Here is a 23,094-nt window from a genome sequence, read left to right as displayed (position 1 = left end):
TACAAGCGATTCTCTTGCCTCGGCCTCCTGAGTAGCTGGAACTGGCTAATTTTGTATTTTTAGTAGAGATAGGATTTCACCATGTTGGTCAGGCTGGTTTTGAACTCCTGACCTCGTGATCCACCGACTTCGGCCTCCCAAAGTGCTGGGATTACAGGCATGGGCCATCCACACCCCATTATGATTTAAATTTTCAAAAAAAAATAAACTTCAAACATCAATAATTTTACTTATCGCTTCATATCATATTTGATTAAAACTGAATATTTATGAATCAATACAAAATTTCATATTCTTTCATTATTACTTATAGTTTATATTTAAATTTTAATTAATATCTTCTTTTTTTTTTGAGATGGAGTTTCACTCTGTTGCCAGGCTGGAATGCAGTGGTGCAATCTTGGCTCACTGCAACCTCTGCCTCCTGAATTCAAATAATTCTCCTGCCTTAGCCTCTGAATTGCTGGGATTACAGGCATGCACCACCACGCCCAGCTAATTTTTGTATGTTTGGTAGAGACAGGGTTTCACCATGTTGGCCAGGCTAGTCTCAAACTCCTGACCTCAAGTGATCTGCCCACCTCAGCCTCCCAAAGGGCTGAGATAACTGATTTTTTTTGTTTGTATGAGTCTCGCTCTGTCATCTAGGCTGGAGTGCAGTGGCGCAATCTCGGCTCACTGCAAACTCTGCCTTCTAGGTTCGAGCGATTCTCCTACCTCAGCCTCCCAAGCAGATGGGATTAGAGGCACCCACCACCATGCTCGGCTAATTTTTTTGTATTTAATAAAGACAGGGTTTGGCCAGGCTGGTCTCGAACTCCTGGCCTCAAGTGATCCACTCGCCTCAGCCTCCCAAACGGCTAGGATTACAGGCATGAGCCACTATGCCTAGCCTCCTCAATATTTTTAAAGAGAAACTACTTGAAAGTATATAAAAATAAATTTTAAAATTTCGATTTCTTTCATTTACATTTTTGTGAGTTTATCCAGCTTAGATCTTTGAGGCTGCTGACTTTGAGGCTGATGGGGTTTTTGTGGGGACTTGTTTATTGATGATGATGTTGTTTGTTTGTTTTTCCTTTACCAGTCAGGCCCTTCTTCCCTGTAATACCGCTGTGGTTTGCTGGGGATCAACTCCAGACTCTACTACCTGGGTCCCTGCTACCTGTGGAGGCCGCAGCATGGTGAGGATGGCTACCTGCTCCTTCCTCTGGGAGCTCTATCCCCTACGGGCACCCAGCTGATGCCAGTGGGAACACACCTGTGTAAGTTTTCACCCAGTCAGGAGGCATGGCATCCAAGACCCACTTAACAAAGTACTTGGTTTACTTTTTTTTTTTTTTTTGGAGACTAAGTCTCACTCTATTGCTCAGGCTGGATGGACTGCACTGGTGCAATCTCAGCTCGCTGGAACTTCTAACTCCAAAGTTCAAGTGCTTCTTCTGCCTCTGCCTCCTGAGTAGCTGGGATCACAGGTATATGCCACTATGCCTGGCTAATTTTTCTATTTTTGGTAAAGATGAAGTTTCACCATGCTAGTCAGGCTGGTCTCGAACTCCTGACCTCGGGTGAATTGCCCACCTAGGCCTAAAAGTGCTGGGTTACAGACATGAGACACCACGCCTGGCCCTTAGTTTACATTTCTGTAGACTGCACAGGATTTTATGGTTTACATCATCATAAAATAACTCAATTGTTAAATATTTTATGTTCTTTTTAATTCTATAAATACAAGCGTAAACATCACTGTACATATATTTGTGGGTATATCTTTAAATATTCCTTTACAATATTTTCCTAGATATGAAATTCCTAGGTAAAAAAACAAACATTTATAAAACTTTTGATAGAAATTTCCAAATTATAGCTCAAAAATATAGAAATAAATTGTTCTTCTCAGAGTACATCAGAAATCTCACTTTTATACTTTTCCAATCCTGTGTATTAATAGTTTAAACCTAAGTTAATTTTACATTTATAAAAATGTGGCAGGGCGTGGTGGCTCATGCCTGTAATCCCAGCACTTTGGAAGGCCAGGGCGGGTGGATGACTTGAGCCCAGGAATTCAAAAACAGCCTGGCCAACATGGTAAAACTTCATCTCTACAAAAAATGCAAAAATTAGTCAGGCGTGGTGGTGTGCACCTGTAGTCCTAGCTACTCAGGAGACTGAAGCAAGAGAATCACTTGAACTTGGGAGTCAGAGGTTGCAGTGAGCAGCGATTTTGCCACTGCACTCCAGCCTAGGTGACAGAACAAGACTGTGTCTCAAAAATAAATAAATTAATTAAAATAAAATGGAATACAGTCTCTCTTCTAAATAGTTTCTTCTCTACTAATAAATCTTAACATTTTTCAAACATTCATTGGTCTTTTGTACCACTTTTTAGAGTTTTGCCAATTGTCCCATTATTTGTTTGTTTTATCTGAGCTTGTTGATTTGCAAGAGCTGTTTACTTATTAAGCAGATGAAATATCTGAACAGTTTTTTATAACTCTATGACTAAGTCAAACACATATCTTACAGAAATAACTCAAAATTGTGCTTCTTTTATTAATGTGGTCCTAAATTACTCTGTGAGTTCTTAAAGATTCTTATTTTTGGCACGTGTGAGGAAAGGAATGAGAAGTTCTCTGTTTCCATATGTGAGCACTAGCAACACTGCAGGCCGAACACATGTTTCAAGCAGGCGGGGAAGTGAACTCTGTAAAGTGGAGATTTGTGGAGTGTGATAATGAGGCAAGTCGTTATGTTCTAACGGGTCTTAACTGTTCCATAAATGTTTCTTTTACCCTGTAAACTTTAAGGTCAGGATAATATGAGGAGCACTTAAAGCAGAGAAAAGCCATGTGTGCCTTGGCCGGAGAACATGCCCCTTTTTTTTTTTTTTTTAATTGAGGGGGAGAATCTGGAATACTCTTTAACTTTCGAATGAACACGTAAAAGCACATTTTATTCTTTATCATGATTGCCAAACTCAGAATAAAAACAACGGGGCTGTGTCATTCACCTTCTAGGCAGTTCCTAGGAATTCCAGGGAAGTGTCAAGGCCTTTAAAAGGGTTCGTTTTTTGGTTTTCAAGCGCAAACACACCATAAACTTAGAAGAGACTGGACCTCGTAGCATTCCAGTGGTAATCCAGTTTTCCAAAGGACAGGATCGTCTGTGCAGGCATTTTATTGCTTGTCACACCATTGCGATATGTTAATACCAAAATACAATATGCTGGCATTAAACCTTCCAGTGAAACTATATTCAGTTTACACAGTCTATTTTTAAATCCCTTTTTAGTCCCAGCAAATGGAGAACTAACACTGTATGGCAGAATTTGCCGGTACATTAAATAAACACTGGAATTTTTCCCTTATTAATGCTACAATATGACTGGTTTCTTTTTGTACAAGTCGCTAATACAATTTTTAAAACTTCCTTCAAATATCACTAAGAAATGTGAAATTAATGGATTATTGGTTAGCATCTGAAACATTTGAAATGGCACAAGCCATGCCTCTGAAATAAAATATTCTTTATTATAAGGAGAATATTTTAATAAAAGAGCAACTCGGAACTCCTAATTGTCACACAATTAACAGTTTTTCCTGCATCACACTTATATACACTGTGAGCTGAATTTTTTTTTTTTTAAGATGGAGTTTCGCTCGTTACCCAGGCTGGAGTGCAATGGCGCGATCTCGGCTCACCGCAACCTCCGCCTCCTGGATTCAGGCAATTCTCCTGCCTCAGCCTCCCAAGTAGCTGGGATTACAGGCACGCACCACCATGCCCAGCTAATTTTTGTATTTTTAGTAGAGACGGGGTTTCACCATGTTGACCAGGATGGTCTCGATCTCTCAACCTCGTGATCCACCCGCCTCGGCCTCCCAAAGTGCTGGGATTACAGGCATGAGCCACTGCTCCTGGCCACTACATTTTTCTTTTTTTTTTTTTTTTTTATAGCCACCAATGCAGAAGGAATGGAGATGGGAAAAACCCCTGTGGTAAACAGCTGGTTCCACTCCTTGGTTTTCATTGTGTGGTTGCAGAGGGGAAGGAGGAGAGTAAACAGCAGCGCCTCCCACAGAGCTCTCTGCAGGTTCTCCTTGTAGGAGTGAGATTTTGCTGGTGATTTATATTGCTTGAGACATACCCAAAGAGTCTTGTGCTCAATCCCCAGCTCCATTACTGGCTCAGAAGAGCCTGCACCTCCTCATGACAGCCTGTAATTGTCAAATGGCATTCCCCGAATCCATCAATACTGTCTGCTGCCAAATAAATACCCTGCTGCTCTACAGGTGGCAATACTTCAGTCATTGTGCAGCTCTGCAGCATCTGCGTGAACTTGGGAAGGAAACTCATGCAATCCCACCGCCTTATTTACCCTTCCTACCTAAGAGAAGCATACATCCCAAACCCTCACTTTCCAAATGTTTACTAGAAGATTAGAGAAACAACAGATGACAGCCAAAGTGTCAGCCTAGAAGAATCTCAAAAATCCTTCCTTAAACAATCTAGTAGCCAGATGAAGACCCCAGGCCAGGAGCCTGTATGTGGTTAAGAAGTTCCTGGGGCCAGCATTCCTTCCGATTGCTGAGAATGTAAAAGACAGGGCCTCAAGTGCCAAAGCCTAAAGTGCCATAAGGACTGGCCTGCCTTGGCCTCACCTAAGCAAATGCATCTAGACCTGTCTGACTGTTTGAACCAGAATGCAGGAGTTTAGGGATCCCCTTTATGGTTGTTCAGTCTGTATACTGAACAACTCAGTTGGTCACCATTTAGACAGACTACGAAATGATAGACTTCGACAGGTATGCAATCACAGATTACAGATGGCATGATTCTAAAGAGGGCTGACTGAGCCAGTCTACTACCATTCACCAACGTTCTGCTCTCATCTCTGTTCATGTTTCTGTTCATCAAGCATTCATTCATTCAACAAGTATTCACCAAATGCACATGAAATATGAATCTCATCCAATCCTGCCATCATCTCATCTGGCAGACACTGTTCTTTCCATTATTCCCATTTAGCAAAGGACAAAACTGAGGCTGGGGAAGGGTCATTACACTGTCCAGGAGTGTCACAATGCTGGGTGCTCCAAGTCTCAGTTCAGGACATTTCTCTCCAGGACTGAGCTGCCTGGTTTACTTTCTCACCAATGCATTTAAGAGCCAAGTTCTCAGGAGAGGCTGGGAAGTAGGGTCAGGGAGATTACAGCGAGAAGTGAGCCAGGGGAGCTGGTACGTTTAGAAATCGGTGCTGTGGGCTGACAGGGGGGGTGACAATTTCCAGCTTTTGTTCCCCTCATTTAGGAGATGCATGAGTCACGTGGTGTGGCAGACAGGCCACACTGGGTTGGAAGTCTGAATTGTGCTCACTGAATTGTGTAGCCTTGAATGAGTTACTCTTTTCTTCCGACTTTAAGTTCTTCATCAATAAAATGGAAATAATAAGACCTCACTGTGCTACTGGGAAGAGTACACGGATTGATAAGAACTAGAAAAATGCCTGGCGGCCGGGCGCGATGGCTCACACCTGTAATCCCAGCACTTTGGGAGGCTGAGGCGGATCAAGAAGTCAAGAGTTTGAGACCATCCTGGACAACATGGTGAAACCCCGTCTCTACTCAAAATACAAAGATCACCTCGGCGTGGTGGCGCACACCTGTAGTCCCAGTTACTTGGGAGGCTGAGACAGGAGAATCGCCCAGGAGGTGGAGGCTGCAGTGAGCCAAGATTGCGCCACTGCACTCCAGCCCGGCGACACAGTTAGACTCCATCTCAAAAACAAAAACAAAAAAGTCTGACTACTGTGGATGTTCGATAAACGGTGGGTATTATTATTAGATACTGTTCTCGGGATGTGTTCTATTTGGGTGCGTCTCTGGCATCTCAAGTGTGCATATTTTCCTAAGCAGCACATTGGGGTGCAGGAAGAACGTGCCCTTCTTTTGTGCCTAACCTTCCCCAAAAGACATCAAGAGAGTAAACATGCCCCCTATATTGCCAAGAGAGACAAATGTAAATTCTTTTGGATCCGTTAGCTTTGGTGGCTACCTCTCTTTTTGCCATGACTTCTGTTTCTCCTCTGCTTAACCAGCAAAAAGAGAAGTAACCGCAAAAGCTAATTTATCCAGCGGAATTTATTCTTTCTCGGCAATGTAGTTTCTTAGTGTCTTCCAGGTTTTTAAATCCTTTAGGTTTATTCATTTATGTTTCTTTTTCCTGCTTCTAAAAGGTAGCTGTTCTTGCCCACTGTTTTGGAAGTAAGAAAACCTAAGAGCTGTTCTGCAGGCTCATAAAGAGAGTGTGCCAAAAACTAGAAGGACAGCAGGGGGACAGGGGATCTGAACGTGCCAAGATAGTTATACCCTTATTGGTTATGGCAAATGTTAAACGGTCTAGAAAATCAGAGGCCTTGGAAAAGATTTGTAAAAATAACAATCTGAGAACTTAGCAAAAAGGCGAAGAACATGAAAGGGGAAGCTGTGGGTGGCACATGTTGGAAACTGTGCTGGAAACACATCCTGAACTGCTCTCGCAAAGTGAGGCCTCTTAAGCAGTTCCTGCAGTCCTCTCCCCAGCCCTCCATACCAGGCAGGCCAACATGTGCTCTCGTCCTGTGGGCAGATGGAGGCTTTTCAACCCTGACTAGGGCTGACGGATAAAGGCGCATATCACAGACTACATCTAATGCTTTCCAAGTGGGCTCTTAGAGAGGGAAGTTGGACAGACGCAGTGGTTCACACCTGTAATCTCAGCACTCTGGGAGGCTGAGGCAGGGAGATCGTTTGAACTCAGGAGTTTGAGACCAGCCTGGGCAACATAGTGAAATCCCATCTCTAACAAAAAAATATAAAAAATTAGCCAGGCGTGGTGGCAGTGGCATGCACCCACGTGCTGGCGAGGCTGTGGTCCCAGATACTCGAGAGGCTGAGGTGGGAGGATCACTTGAGCCTGAGAGATAGATAGTTCACTGCAAAGTGAGCTGAGACTGCTCCATTGCATTCCAGCCTGGGCCACAGAGTAAGATCCTGTCTCAAAAAAAGGAAAAAAAAAAAAGAGAGGAGAGTTGGACATCTGCCCAAACAAACATCTAAGTGATGGAACAGAGGTGAGGAACCAATATGCAAAAAGATAAAATGGATTTTGCGGGGCAGCCTGGGGGTTAATGATCAAGAGAGTAATTCAGCAGAGTATGGTGGCTCACACCTGTAATCCCAACACTTAAGCAGGCTGAGTTGGGAGGATTGAGCCCAGGAGTTCAAGACCAGCCATAGCAACATAAGGAGGTGCCCCCATCCCCATCTCTGCAGATATTTTTTAAAAATTAGCTGAGCTTGGTGGTGCACACCTGTAGTCCCACCTACCAGGTGGGAGGATCACCTGAGCGTGGGAGGTTAAGGCTGCACTGAGCCAGGATCACACCACTACACTCTAGGCTGGCAATACAGCAAGATACTGTCAAAAACAAAAAAAGAAAAAAAAAAGAATTCTTCATGAAAGACATTAAAAAAAAAAAAAAAAAGAACATCCATCACACAGAGACCTCTCAAAAGTCATACTGGCTACGTCATTGCTAGCTAGACCAGATTTTCTAAATACGCAGCTATGTGGATGAGCTTCCTGGATGCACTCAATTTACATGGCAAGATGAAATGCCTGTTGAGCTGGACCAGGCAGATGCCAGGCGGATGGCAGGCCGGAGGTGGGAAGCGTAGGCTGAAAGCATGTGCGTAACTTTACCACCTTCCATGCGTCTTTCCCAAGTCACCATGACACATCTCCTACAGTTAATCTCTTGGGTTTTATTTAGTAATGTCCCTTTTAGTTGAAAGTCATGGTGTTTACGCTGCTCTATGATTCATTAAAACTAATCGAAGTTTTATGTTAGTAAAGCTAAATATCTTATTTCTAATATCCTGAATAGATTTAGGATATCTCTGGAAGACTCATTTGAACCAACCCTTAAAGCAATACTGCTCAAACAGGTTCATGAAATCGTGGCATTCATGGGTCATTAGGAGATGGTCAAGGCCCACAAGTGTAACACTCCTGCAGATCCTGGGGCACAGTGATGCCTTTTATCATACAGTTCTGCCACATACTAACCCAGGGTACCTCACTCCTTTGCACCTCAATTTCGTCTATAAAGCGGATGTCATAATCATGTCTTATTCACAGGGTTTCTGTAAAGGCTGAAAGTCAAAGCATAGGCAAAACACTTTGCACAGAGACTGCAAATAAGAGTGAATATATATGAGATATGATTACAGTTTGTTTGTTTGTTTTTTGAGATGGAGTTTCACTCTCATTGCCCAGCCTGGAGTGCAATGGCACGATCTTGGCTCATTGCAACCTCTGCCTCCCAGGTTCAAATGATTCTCCTGCCTTAGCCTCCCGAGTAGCTGGGATTACAGGCATGAGCCACCACACTCAGCTAATTTTGTATTTTCAGTAGACACGGGGTTTCTGCATGTTGGTCACGCTGGTCTTGAACTCCTGACCTCAGGTGATCTGCCCACCTTAGCCTCCCAAAGTGCTGGGATTACAGACGTGAGCCATAGCGCCCAACTGTTGATTCTCATTACCATGATTAATAAATCACTGGCTTCAGACGTGCTGACAGTGTTATAGGATGGAAAGAGTATAACCTTAGGAGCATGACCTTAAGTGAATGACTTAATCCATCTGAACCCCAAGTCCCCCTCTTCAGTGATAGAGGGAGAATACCAAAACCCTGCCAAGATGAAAAGACACAAAGAAGTAGATGACAAATTCATCTTTACTCTCTTCCAAAACAGAGCTGGAAAATACGAACAATCATTCCCACCTAAACAGAGGGTATGGTCCGACATTCATAAAGGGCCTACGTATATAGATGACATTACTGACACTGTTTGTGTTTCTATCAGCCCGTATGCTGAGTGATCAATAATGAATGTTGTTTAAACAAATGGTGTAACTTTCCAATCTGTGTTGTTCTAAACCGACCTTTACTCCTTATTGCCATTTGTAATGCATGCATAATTCAATGATGAAGCGGAGAGAGAAATAGGATGTTGGTCTAAGTAGCCCTTTTTGGGCTGTTTTGGGATGATTTGCTATAATCCTATAAATAATACAAAGCTTGTCATGGTAAATGTGTATTGTGTTATCTAGAGGTACATTCAGTGGCTAAAATAATAAAAGCTCATCTCCCTCTCCTGGCAATCTCAAGGCATAATTAATTGCTAGTAAGATGTATTCTAGAACTTGAGAGCCCTAAAATAGAAGGAAAAATAAAGGCCATTGTCAAACCAAATGCTAAAAGAAATGCATAAAGGGCGTAGTCATTTGCCATTAGGGAAAAGTGTTTGCTAGTGTACTTGTTTGGAAGGCCAGAAGGATGATTCAAAAGGTATTTCTGTTCAGGTGGAGGAGTGTGTGCGTCCCAGGTGTACATACCCACGTACTTTTTAGTAAATTATAAATCAAGATGTTTACAGAGCTAACTTGTCAATTTTAACTCCATTCTGCTGTTTACACACACCTCGACCTGACAAATACATTCAAAACAATGCATGTGTATATATATATGATTTTTACAAAATAAAGCATTAATCAGGAGGTGCTCAGAGCTAGCTTCTGTCCATCCTAACTAGTCTGCTATTTGTTCACTTGCACAGTCTCACCGTGCAATAAACCCTTTCAATATGGGAGACAAGCACAAGACGCCCCTCTTTCCCCAAAGGGCACCTCTGTGTGCTCCCTCAGATCATAGCTGATGACATGTCAATGAAACGGTGCTTGCTCTTATACCGGAGATCAAAATGAGGGCTTAACCTGCAATTTACTCTACAAGTCCCATGACACTTGCCAGATCTGAAGACTTCATTCTAATCTTCCCTGCTGAAAAAATCATCAAATACTCCAACAAAGATGTATTGACAATTCTTAATTAACCATGCTAATGGGGGGAAGAGATAGCATGGATAAATGAAATCCACACGTAACCCAAAACCTTCCTTCCCCATTAATTTCCAACTTCTTCACTAAACCTTTCTAAGAGAAGTGGGTAGGGGAGTAGAGAGAGACTGACTGATCCTTTAACAATAGAATTACCAGATGTTTACATCTATACTACGGCAATCAGCTTCTGGACAAGGTAACAAGCAAGGAGGTGGCCAAGGACATCATGTATTCTCAAAGCATCGTGTTCAGTGGTAATGTTTTTGAATCTTTTGGGTTCAAGTAAATATATTTCAGGCAGCTTTTAGAATGAAGGTAGCAAGACAAGCTGATTTGATGGAGACGTTCACGTTTCTTATCTATTCATTGGTGCCGCTCGGTTGGATGGGAAGGAGAGAAGGAGTTGAGAGATATATTTCAGTCATTGTGCAGTTCAGCGGCAGCTTCTGCGCGAACTTGGGAAGAAAACTCATGCAATCTCACCGCCTTATTTACCCTTCCTGCCTAAGAGAAACATACATCCCAAACCTTCACTTTCCAAATGTTTACTAGAAGATTAGAGAAACAACAGATGATAGCCTAGAAGAATCTCAGAAATCCTTCCTTAAACAATCTAGTAGCCAGATGAAGACCCCACGCCAGGAGCCTGTATGTGGTTAAGAAGTTCCTGGGGCCAGCAATCCTTCTGACTGCTGAGAAATGTAAAAGTCAGGACCTCAAGTCCAAAGCCTAAAGTGCCATAAAGACTGGCCTGCCTTGGCCTCACCTGTGAAACAGGTTACGCTTTGTGATGAGCAGCTGACGGCAATTAATAAGGGTTACAGAAATGACAAAAGGAAAGACGAGAAAGCCAGAGTATTCCGTAAGGGAGCAGATGAACTAGCATTTATTGAGCACCTTCTGTTTGCCAGGGCCCATAAGAACATACTGTGATGAGGCACCATGAAATATGACCTTGGAAGGGAAACTGGGCAAAAAAATAAAAGTAGGCTCCCTTCTCCTCAAAACATCGAGTGCAGCCACATCAGATGGGAAGAGCCAGAACTAGGCAACTTACTCCACTCCCTGATCCTCATCTGCCTGGGTTGCCAGCTCTGCACCTGTGGCATAAATGCACCCGATAATGATAACGTGAGCATACCCTTAGAACGATCCTGTATGGGAGACGCGCCTGCATGTGTGCTCCGACCTAGGAAATCCAGTAGGGACCAACCCGGAGATTTGTTCCTTACCTATACCACACATCTGAGCCCCATGCCTGTCCCATGGAACACAGGCCAAACAGGGGAGGGAGGTCCTGAGTTTAGAGTTAAATGGAGGTTGCCAGGCAGAGGCTGTTAGAGGGAGGCTGTTAAGTGAAAGTGTGATATTAACCACATGACGTTTGCAGGTGATTATGGTTTTCCTGCCCAGTCTCCTGCCACCATGGGACTGCAGGGAGGTGGATATCCCATCCAGCCAAACCCCACTGGACCGTTTCTATATGTAAGGAGGGCAGCTGTACTGTCCAGACCACCACCACTGGACTCTCCCCGCTCTAAGCCCCTTTGGCTCTGAGTCTCTTCTTCAGCTCTTGAACCTGGTGCCTTTCCTACTGAGGTGAAAAGGAGTTCAGCATGATGCCACCTCCACCTCCCCTGGCACAGCATATGTACCAGTAAGCAGTTCTTACAATACCAGTAGCTTCTATCTGCTGGGCACTGCCATTAGCCAGGCACAACAAATGGAAGATCTCATTTAATCTTGCCAGGAAAAAAAAAAAAAAACAACGTTGTTTGTTGTCCTTCTATGACAGAGGTAAACACAAAGGCGGATGGAAGGCGAAATGATGTGTGTAAAGTTATAAAGCTAGAAGGAGCAGAGTTAAGAATCAGACCCTGGCCATCCAGCTCCAGAAGCTAGCTTGTGACCATGACATTGACATTTCTGGAGCGCTCACTAAAGTGCCAGATAGACGCTGTGCTAAATAAATGATCTGTGTGTGTTTTCTCATTTAATATCTGCACAGCCCTCTAAATTAGAGATGACTCTGTTATACAAATGAGGAAACTGATCTTGGAGCGGGGCAGTCAGCTGCCAAGGTCACAGAGCCAGGGAGTGGGGGTGGTTTGCCTAAAGCCAGCTCTGTCCCTCCAGGTGAAGGTAATGATTAAGAACGCAGGTCTGGGGCGGGTTTGAATCACTCTGTGTTCTGCTGCTCCCCGGGGACCCGGCCTCCGCCCTTGATTACTGTGGGGCTTTATTACTTTCTGAATTCTGTTTGCTACCACACTCGCCCTCTCCTCCCATTTCCCCTTCTGGTGCCCTTTTTCCCCTTCCAGGTCCCCAGCCCCCACGCTACAGCCACCTCTGCACGTGGAGTATTCACTGTTCAAAAGCCACGTTCTAGTTTGCCGCTTTCAATTTTTGGGAAGAAGGGGGCCATATAAATACAAACAATCAGGTCTGAATGTTGTTGAAATGATCGCTTTGGTCCACTTAAGTTTATACGAAAACATTTTCCACGCTCCGACGTCCCCCACTTGCACTGGTGGGTAGCTCAAGCTCCAGATGAATGGGCTTCTCACCTGCATGCTGAAACCAGCCGAGGCTGCTGCCACACGAAAAACTCAGCCCAGGCTGCTCCTGAAAATGTTCCTGGCCTCTGGGTCACATACAAAAAATTAAGGGGACTCTAGATTTACATTTAAAATAAAGGAGAAACTCACTCGAGAGGCTAATGCGGCGTGCACTGGAAGTAGCTACCATCACTAAGCATTAAGATAAACAATATGACTGGCATTCTGGACTCTGCGTGGCACGGCACAGGAGTCACTGGAGGAAGAGGAAGTAGAGTGCATCGGCGACCTCGTGAGGCAGTGCAGCTTTGCATTAATGCCTGCCGCTCTGGAGGCGGACTTCCTGGGTTCAAATCCACAACGCCTCCACCGCCACCACTCCGTGAGCTTGGGAAAGGCATTTAACCATTCCATGCCTTGTCATCTATAAAATGGGCCATGAAACCGGGTGTGGTGGCTCACGCCTCTAATCCCAGCACTTTGGGAGGCTGACGCAGGCAGACCACAAGGTCAGGAGATTGAGAGCATCCTGGCCAACATGGTGAAACCCCGTCTCTTATTAAAAATGCAAAGAAACCAGCTGGGCTTGGTGGCACGCACCTGTAGTCCCAGCTACTTGGGAGGCTGAGGCAGAAGAATTGCTTGAACCCAGGAGGTAGGGGTTGCAGTGAGCCAAGATCACACAATTGCACTTCAGCCTGGTGACAGAGCAAGACTGTCTGGAAAGGAAAGGAGGGGAAGGGAGGGGAGGAAAGGGAACATGAGTACCTCCTCAGAGGGTTGTCATGAGGACTGAATGATGTCAATCAATCCACACTGATATGGTGTGGATCTGTGACCCCATCAAATCTCAAGTCAAATTATTTATATATTTATTTAGAAACTGAGTCTTGCTCTGTCCCTCAGGCTGGAGTGCAGTGGCGCAATCTTGGTTCACTGTAACCTCCACTTCCTGGGTTCAAGCAATTCTCCTTCCTCAGCCTCTCGAGTAACTGTGACCACATGTGTGCCACCACGCTTGGCTATATTTTTGTATTTTAGTAGAGACGAGGTTTCACTGTGTTGCCCAGGGTCATCTCAAATTACTGAGCTCAGGCAATCTGCCTGCCTCGGCCTCCCAAAATGCTGGGATTAGAGGCATGAGCTACTTGGGAGGCTGAGGCAGGAGAATTGCTTGAACCCAGGAGGCAGAAGTTGCAATAAGCCAAGATCACGCCACCGCACTCCAGCCTGGTGACACAATGTGACTCGGTGTCAAAAAAAGAAAAACAAACGGGGCATAAGTACCTCCTCAGAGGGTTGTCATGAGGACTGAACGATGTGAAGCAATCCACGTTGATACGGTTTGGATCTGTGTCCCCTCCAAATTTCATGTCCAGCCTTCATGTGGAATTATAATCCCTAGTGCTGGAGGTGGGGCCTGGTGGAAGGTGACTGGAGCGTGGAGACAGATTTCTCAAGAATGGTTTAGCACCATCCCCTTGCTGTGTAGTGAGTCAGCTCTCTGGAGATCTGGTTGCTGAAAAGTGCTTAGCACCTGCCCCGCCTTGCCCTCTCTCTTGCTCCTGTTTGCACCACGTGAGATGCTTTGCTTCCCCTTTGCCTTCCGCCATGATTGTCAGTTTCCTAAGGCCTCCTCGGAAGCCAAGCAGATGCCCGCATCATGCTTCCCGTACAGCCTGTGGAACTGTAAGCCAATTAAAGCTCTCTTTTAAAATAAATTACCTAGTCTCAGGTATTTCTTTTTTTTTTTTTGAGACAGAGTTTCACTCTTGTTACTCAGGTTAGAGTACAGTGGCGCAATCTTGGTTCACTGTGACCTCTGCCTCCCAGGTTCAAGCAATTCTCCTGCCTGGGCCTCCTGAGTAGCTGGGACTAGAGATGCATGCCACCATGACCAGCTAATTTTTTGTATTTTTAGTAGAGATGGCATTTTACCATGTTGGCCAGGATGGTCTCGATCTCTTGACCTTGTGATCCGACCGCCTCTGCCTCCCAAGTTGCTGGGATAACAGGGGTGAGCTGCTGTGCGTGGCCCCAGTCTCAGGTATTTCTTTACATCGGTGCAAGAATGGACTAATACACACATAGAGGATGGAGCACTGTGCCCGGCTCACACCAACACTCGGTCAATGTTAGTACTTAGCATCAGCATTATGTTGCATAGCTGGTGATTCATATACACATTATTCCCTGCAATAAATGCCCAAGCCCTGGGAGATGTGCACTTCAATCCCCACTTTATAGAGGGCTATGGATCACCAAGACTCCACTTGCAGTTAGGTTCAACCTCAGCATCCTCATTCCCCACATCTTCAGTTAAGGTATGAGCCCTCATGGATGAGGAGCATCTGTGGGTGGAAGGTAAGGGAACAAGGGGAACCCCATATCCAGGGCAGACACAGTGTGGACCAGAAGAGCATCCCTAGGACAGTGAGGTGATCCAGGGACTGACCTGCCCCAAGGCCACAGATGCAGGAGTGGAGAGTCAGATGAAACCATGAGCTTTTATAAGGTGCCATGGGGGCTGGGAAACTTGAGCAGGTACAACAGATTCAAAGGAAACAGAGCTCGCAGGTGAAATCTCGGTCCAACTGGCCCTATCAGCTGCATTCATCCGTTACCTCCCTGGTCAGCTATACCCTCCTTCAGGATTAGGACTGCATCTTACCAGTGCTGAGTCCTCCGGGGTCCCCAGTGGCACCTTTTGCACCCATGGCCAAAGCAATAATGGGTGTCTTGTTCACCAAGGACTTCAAATCATTAATAAAACTGACCAACACTCAACTGCTTTTTATCATCAACATGCTCCACGACTCCAAACAGTGTCAGTGAAAGCATATTCCTCCTGCCAGAGTGGCCCACACCCATCGCAGCCCCTCTTGGCACCACATGGTTTTACACACTGCACTCAACAAACATTCTCTGAACGACTGAAGAAAAGGGGGCTGAGGAAGGGCAGAAATCCTGTTGATTTCTGGGCAGCAAACATGTAAACGTAACTGACATGGAGATATACAAAATACATCTTTCAAGGAAAGACGTGCCATTTTTTCTTGTGTGAAATAACAACACCTCCCCATGCAAGAGTCCAACTACACAGACTGATACTGCTATGGGCTGACTGGAAAGGGGACGTCTTGCCTTTTTGTGGCTCAGAGAATCACTCTGGGGTCCTAGGATTTATTTCCCTCTCTCGGGAGCCAGGGACAGATAATAAATACCCCTCATCAGCTGATCAATTGCTCGCACTTCCAGCTAAGCACCCATCACTCCCCACCACACGCACCGCCCCACGCCACCTGAACAAGGTTAAAAGAACACACTCATGACTGATGGTCATGGGAGAACTGGCTTCAGAAGAGGAAGTTGAAAATATTAAGAAATCAACATGGGCATTTAAAAGCAAACCCCTTTCCATGCCACAGAAGATGTTTTGCTATTCATCTTGTTCCCTGACTCTGCTTCACCAACTTGATGAAAGATGGTTTAACTGACATAAAAACCAGCTGTACGTGAATAGCGGTGATTGATGGAACCATTCCAAACATCAGCCAAAAATGGCACTAAAAGATGCCTGGGGCTCCCTGTTAACTGTTTTATGAAGGGACCAATAGGTTTCCCCCTCTTCTTTAAAGAATAAATTAGCAAGACAAGTACTTTCAAAAACAGGGTAGTGTTATACAGAGAGAGAGAGAGAGAGAGAGAGAGAGAGAGACAGGGAGAGAGAGAGAAGGTAGGAAGCCTTGGCATGCTAGCGTATGAATAATTAGGGGAGTTAGGACCTGGCAAACTGGGTTATAGGAGACTTTTTTCATACACAGCCATTCGGTTTCAAGGTACATGATTTAACCAGGTTTTATTTCATTCCACGTAATAACAAACTATGCCATTAAGTAGTCCTACTGTACACATGCAATATTTCAATGGCAACAGAAAGAAAATCGAGCCTTTAAAAAATGCACAGGTGCTCCAAATGAGCCATGATGAAGAAAGGGGAGGAGAGGGAGATGGTCTGCAGAAAAGCACGAGGGAAGGCAGATTCATATGACTTGTGCAAAAGTGTGGAGTCTTTCCATTCCGGGAGAATGAGACGTTTGCAAAATGGCATCGTATTCTTTGAATGCTTCTTAAAATGGAACAGACAAGAACAGAGGTTGCAAGAGTGTTAGAAATCCCCCTTTTTGTTCTCTTTTCTGGAATGGAGAGGACCTTTTCCTGCCTTTCTTTGCTGTTATTTTGAAGAAGGTTAATTATGACCTGAACACGCCTAAAGCACCCGGGCAATGGGGTCTCGGATATTGTCGAAGAAGAATATTGTCCGCGCCGTACTGCCAGAACTTAGGACGCATTCAGATGTGGAACTCCTTTCAGAAGCCTCGGGACACATTCCATGTCACGGCATTCTGTGGGATGACAAATCCCCTCTCCGTTCCCACTACTTGTCTTTGAAGACATGCACATTAGTGGGGCATAAAATTCACTTGACTTTTAAAATGAAATAAGCTTGTTAGGTGGCCCATCTAGAATACATTTTTATCTCAACATTTCTAATCAAAAGGCCCACTTATCCCTGTCCCCATCCCGGCTCTGAAGCCGAGCTCAAGGTGCTCTCAATTACATGGTAGATTTCTGGCCCGAGTTAATATGTATCAGGACTTCTCAAGCGTTTGTCCCTTTGACCTAGAAATTCTACTTCTGGCAAATCAATCCCATGGGAATAGCCTTAAATGGGAAAAATGCTTTAGAACCAAAGATGTTCGTGACCATGGAAATGACAACTGAAAAAAGTTCGTAACAATCTCAAAACCCAGTGAGAAGGAGTGAGATGAGCTAAACTATGAATCATCTCACTGGTTTCCTTTCACGTGCCCATTCAAAGCACTGTCAGGACCGTCTAGAACAACCTGGAGCCGTACTTTTAAAATGTTGAGAGAGAGAAAAATATATATATGTATATATGGACTATGTGAATTGCAGTAACAGTATTAATTTAGAGGTAACAAGCAAATCCATCACGAAACAAAATAAAATGGGCCTGGGAATTTTTTTTTTTTTTTTTTGCGATGGAGTTTTGCTGTCATTGCCCAGGCTGGAGTGCAATGCCGAGGTCTCGGCTCAATGCAACCCTCGCCTGCTGGGTTCAAACAATTATTCTGCCTCAGCCTCCTGAGTAGCTGGGATTACAGGCATGTGCCACCACGTCTGGCTAATTCTGTATTTTTACTAGAGATGGGGGTTCACCATGTTGGTCAGTCAGGTCTCGAACTCCCAACGTCAGGTAATCTGCCTGCCTTGGCCTCCCAAAGTGCCAGGATTATAGCTATAAGCCGCCGTGCCTGGCCTGGCCTAGGAATTTTAAACTACTCTAAGAACACGTGCCAATATGCTAGGAGTAGATATATATAGGAGGATTTTTTCCCTATCTTTTTTTTCAACTTTTGAGTAGTTTCCTTTATTTTTTTTTTAATGAATATGTCCATATTGTATATGAGACATAGCTAATTTTAATAAGAATCAGAATTCCAAGGGGGAAAGTGAACACTTTTTTTTGTTGTTGTTGTTCCTATCAGAATCCATTGAATAAGGCTTGTACATTTCAGACCCACCCACTTCATTCCACAGGAAGTAGTAACTAAGTGCAGGTGCTGCTGTTGCTGCAGCGCTAGGCCCCAGGAAGGTCTGAAGAGGCCCGGAGACTAACAGACGGGTTTCTTCCAGGATTTTACTGCTGACTGATCACTGCATTTAATCCTTTCCAGAGATAGTTACTCAAACGGATCGAGAACGGTACATTTACCAACGCAGGCCGACGTGACTAAAAAGAGAACCATAAAAATCGTGGGGAGAGGCAATGTGGCAAGACCACGGTCTTCATTCAGGCAGGGCTGGAGGTAGAATCCCACTCCAGATACTTCCCAGCTCAGACCTTTTGCCAAGCCTCCCAGAGTCTCAAATTCCCCATCCTCAGCAGGAGTCATCACAGATTGCAAGGAGGTTTAAATGAGGCAGGACATGAAATGTGCCATAAACTCCAATTTATCAGCATCTAGGATCCCTAAGATTAGACAATGACCACCTCCTTATGTGCCAGATGCTAAGCTGAGCACTTCACATGTGCCACTTCACATACTCCACCGAGGATTATTTTGTTTAACCCCCGTTGGGAAGATACTATTAAAGTCTCCTTATCACTCACAGGGATGCTGAGGTTGTGAGGGATCAAAGGACCTACCCACCACTGCACAGGCAGAAAACAGGAGAGTCAAGACTGACATCCCCAGCAGGAGATGCTCCAGCCAACCTGGACCCCTTCCACCACAGGCTGATCCGCAGTGAAGTGCTTTCAGAGGGCAATCCACACTGGACAGCAAACGGTAGAGGGTAGATTTGGTCAAGGATAGGAGCTTCATTATCCTAAGTGAATTAACGCAGGAAAAGATAACCAATTACTGCATGTTCTCACTGGTAAGTGGAAACTAAACACTGAGTACGCATGCACAGAAAGAAGGGAACCGCAGGTGGGCACAGTGGCTCACGCCTGTAATCTCAGCACTTCAGGAGGCCAAGGCAGGCACATCTCTCGAGGTCAGGAGTTCAAGACCAGCCTGGCCAACATGGGTAATCCCTGCCTCTATTCAGAATATAAAAATTAGCTGGGCATGGTGGTGCACACCTGTAGTCCCAGCTACTCAGGAGGCTGAGGCGTGAGAATTGCTTGAACCTGGGAGGTGGAGGTTGCAGTGAGCCGAGATGGTGCCACTGCACTCCAGCCTGGGCGATGGAGCGAGACTCTGTCTCAAAACAAATAAAAAAAAAGATGGGAACAATAGACACCAGGGCCTACTTACGGATGGAGGGTGAGAAGACAGAAGGGACTGAAAAACCATCTATTGGGTACAATGCTTATGACCTGGGTGACAAGAGAATCTGTACACCATGCCTCTGTGACATGTCACTTACCTACCTAACAGCCCTGCACATGTACCCCAGAAATCAAGTTTTTCAAAAAAAGGAAAATTAACAAAAATTAAAAGAAGTCACAGATGTTTTCATACCACATCACAGCTACTGCAGAGATTTCAAAACATCATTTACTCTCACGCTGCTTTAAAAGTGTAGGTGTTATTAGATACACTACTACGCCTTATGATTTAATGTGTTATGAAAGAAGCATGTATATTGCTATAGAACAATAAAAAAGTTGACATATGTATGTCTGAAACAGAAACAAAACAAACCCAAGGAATAAGGGCTTCCAACATTTAAAACACAAGAGAGCTTCGTGGGATTACAGTGAAGAATGAACCTGGGTGAGAGGAGGTCAGGATGGGGAGAGGGAAGGGGAGGCCTGCATGTCTCTCCTTTTTTTTTGAGACAGAGTCACCCTCTGCCACCCAGGCTGGAGTGCAGTGGCACACTCTCAGCTCACTGCAACCTCCACCTCCTGGGTTCAAGCAGTTCTCATGCCTCAGCCTCCCAAGTAGCTGGGATTACAGACACGTGCCACCACGCTCAGCTAATTTTTGTGCTTTTAGTGGAAACGAGGTTTAATCATATTGGTCAGGCTGGTCTCGAACTCCCGACCTTAAGTGATCCGCCCATCTCAGCCTCCCAAAGTGCTGGAATTATAGGCGTGAGCCACCACACCTGGCTGGGTTTCACGTGTCTTATTCTTTCTGCTTCCTTTGTCTCCTGTTCCCCAGTAGCCCTGGGTTCCAGAGAGGACAGAAGTCTTGGGAGAGCAGGGAGCTCAGGAGCTCACCCTGCTGCCCCCACTTTTTTAATAACGCTCCTCAAACCCTGGTTCCACGTCTCCCTCACTCAAGGATTTATGTCTCATTTTCAATGGAATGTTACACTTGGTGAGACCACGAAGAAAACTCCTCATTATAAACTAGGAAATGTGTGGAGAGAGAATTATTTACCCAAGGCACTGCTCAGTCAGTGTTGCCCGAATATTTATTTAGCCCACACATGGAGAAGCTCTGTTAATGTTTGCCAAAGAATGTAGCTTTATAAAGTATCTGGGTCAAAAAAGACAGCATATCATTTTACAAATAACTTTAAAATTGCTGAAGTTAAACAGTCGGGCTCTCCCAGGTTTGTCCTTTCAAAAACGCTGCAGAAACAATATCCAGAATTATGACTCATAAAATACAGGTATTACAAAGTGACTGTTTAGCCCATTAAAGAAAATGGAGAGTGAAATCTGAATTATTTCTACCTGAGGCAAAAGCAGACAAAGTTACCAAAATTACGTTAGGCCGACGTCGCAATTCTTCAAGTCTGCAGGGCGGCAGGGCTAAGGGCGCTTGCACCAAGACTCTATTAGGAGAGCTGTATATTTCCGTCAACAATGACAGACATCCCATTGCTCAGCCTCAGATCCAGTGTAGCTACGGGGAATTCGCCCAAAACATTTTCTTTTGCTCTATCAGTGGCATTTCTCTGCCTCAAAAGCCCTGTGAGGGACAGGGCAACTAAGAGACACTGTCAGGCAATGTTGTCTCAGGCAGCTAATTTAATGGACAAGAAGGGAAGCAGAGACCACCTGGGTGGAAACCGTGACTCCGCCCTCTCTGAGCCATGGGAATCTGAGCAATGATGTCATAATCATCATCAATAACAACAGTGGCCGGGTGCGGTGGCTCACACCTGTAATCCCAACACTTTGGGAGGCCGATGGGGGCAGATCACTTGAGCTCAGGAGTTCGAGACCAGCCTGGACAACACGGTGAAACCCCATCTCTACTAAAATTACAAAAAATTAGCCAGCCGTGGTGGCGCGTGCCTATAGTCCCAGCCACTTGGGAGCCTAAGGAAGGAGAATCGCTTCAACCTGGCGGGGAGGAGGTGGCAGTGAGCGGAGATGGCACCACCGCACTCCAGCCTGGGTGACAAGACCAAAACAAACAGCAACAACTCTCATCATCACCATCAGGGCTGGAACAGGGATGAGGCAGGCAGGCTCTGATAGTAACGGGAAAGCAGAGCAGAGAGGGAGGGAGAGGAAGGCAGAGAAGAGGGTAAAAAACACAAATGATGATAAGAGACGCTGACATTTACGGAGCACTTACTATGTGCTGGGAACCATGAAGAGGACACACAGGCTCGCCTAATCCACTGAACAGCTGGGTAAATATCATAATATCATGGGTCAATATCCTTCTCATTTTAATGTGGGTAGGTCGCAAGATTTTCATCTGTACAATGGGGGCACCACTGGCCCCCAAGGTCAGGGTTGGTGGAAAGCAGTGAGTAAGGGTGAGTACCGTGTGACAGGAAGCTGCATCAGGAAGCAGGGGCAGCCAGCCAGGTGAGGAACGTGGCCAAGATGGGGGCAGGAGGTGGAGGGATCCCCAAATTGCTAGTTGTCATGTTGAGACAACAGATATGTTTCTGGATACTAATTCATTCTTGGAGTCTCCCTCTCAGCCATTTGGCTGTAAGTTCTGGAGTGAATGACCACAGAGCCCCATTCACTCAACTCTTCTCAATGAGAGGGATCTTCTAAAGGGCACTGTCTTCCATAGATCTTTGTACCTGCAATACCTGCCTGGCCCTGCCTGGCCCGACCTGGCCCTAGTAGGTTCTCAGGAAATATTTACTCATGAGTAAGCAAATGCATAACACAAGACGGCTGCTCTGGAATGAGCAGAGGAGGCTGAGCAGAGGAGGCTGCTGAGACTACCAGAGACTATAGATGAAGAACAAAGACCCCATGCAGTTCCTCCAGGAAACCAGGTATGGGAGTATGCTACGGCTGCCCTAGCCAATCAACACAGTCGTAACAGACACTGACTCTCAACAGCTCAGGAGACCACAGGTCTGACACCCAGGTGCTGGCTGGGGTGGCTCCTTATGGAAACCGTGCCACGTTTCTCTCCGAGTTTCAGGAGGTTGCCTGTCACCTTGGCATCTCTTGGCTTGTAAATGCATCTTTCCAATCTCAGCCTCTGACTTCACAAAGCCTTCCACTCTGGGTCCGCTCCTCTTCTCCTTTTCGTGTTTTTGTTTTTTGGTGATGTTTCATTTTTTTGTTTTTTTTAAGAGATGGGGTCTTGCTATGTTGCCCAGGCTGGCAATGAACTCCTGGGCTCAAGCAATGCCCCCTCCACAGCCTTCTGAGTAGCTGGGACTGCAGGCATACCCACCGCTGTGCCCCCTGCCCTCCTCTTTGCATGAGGACTCTTGTCATTGGACTTACGGCCCACTCTAAAGCCAGGATGATTTAACCTTGAGATTCTTAACTAATTACATCTGCAAAACCCCTACTTCCCTCTATGGCTCCACGTGCAGTTCTGTGTGGATGTGGATTTTTGGGAGATGCTATTCAACCCGCAAACTGCAGCTCATCCACACTGAGAGCTTCCCTTGCCTGTGTCTGTCCAACGGGCTGAGAGCCAGAGCATGGCCTCGTCACCATGGGCTTTGAGAATATATAAAGACAAGTGCCTGGTCCCATTGCCTGGTGACTCTTGAGGAAAAAAGAAAAGTGAGCTTCAAAAGCTAGAAGACTCAGTCAGGTGTGGTGGCTCACGCCTGTAATTCCAACACTTTGAGAGACTGAGGCAGGAGCATCACG

General features: G+C 45.3%; 1 protein-coding gene and 1 long non-coding RNA gene across 23 annotated transcripts in view; both read right to left on the bottom strand.

The window, feature by feature from the left end:
- The window catches only part of WWOX (WW domain containing oxidoreductase), a 1,143,691-nt gene that overhangs the window by 972,116 nt on the left and 148,481 nt on the right, over window positions 1-23,094 (bottom strand). The gene's annotated exons all lie outside the window — the stretch shown is intronic.
- LOC144580549 (uncharacterized) lies at window positions 1,500-21,099 on the bottom strand. The gene is made up of 2 exons (XR_013530223.1): window positions 20,734-21,099; window positions 1,500-20,628 (listed from the first exon to the last, which is right to left on the bottom strand). It is a non-coding gene; the product is annotated as an uncharacterized LOC144580549 (long non-coding RNA).

The sequence above is a fragment of the Callithrix jacchus genome, chromosome 20 (genome assembly GCF_049354715.1).
Source record: "Callithrix jacchus isolate 240 chromosome 20, calJac240_pri, whole genome shotgun sequence".
In the NCBI taxonomy this organism is placed as follows: domain Eukaryota; kingdom Metazoa; phylum Chordata; class Mammalia; order Primates; family Cebidae; genus Callithrix; species Callithrix jacchus.
The sequence above is the reverse complement of the archived record's forward strand: the minus strand, read 5'-3'. Positions and strand labels throughout refer to the sequence as shown.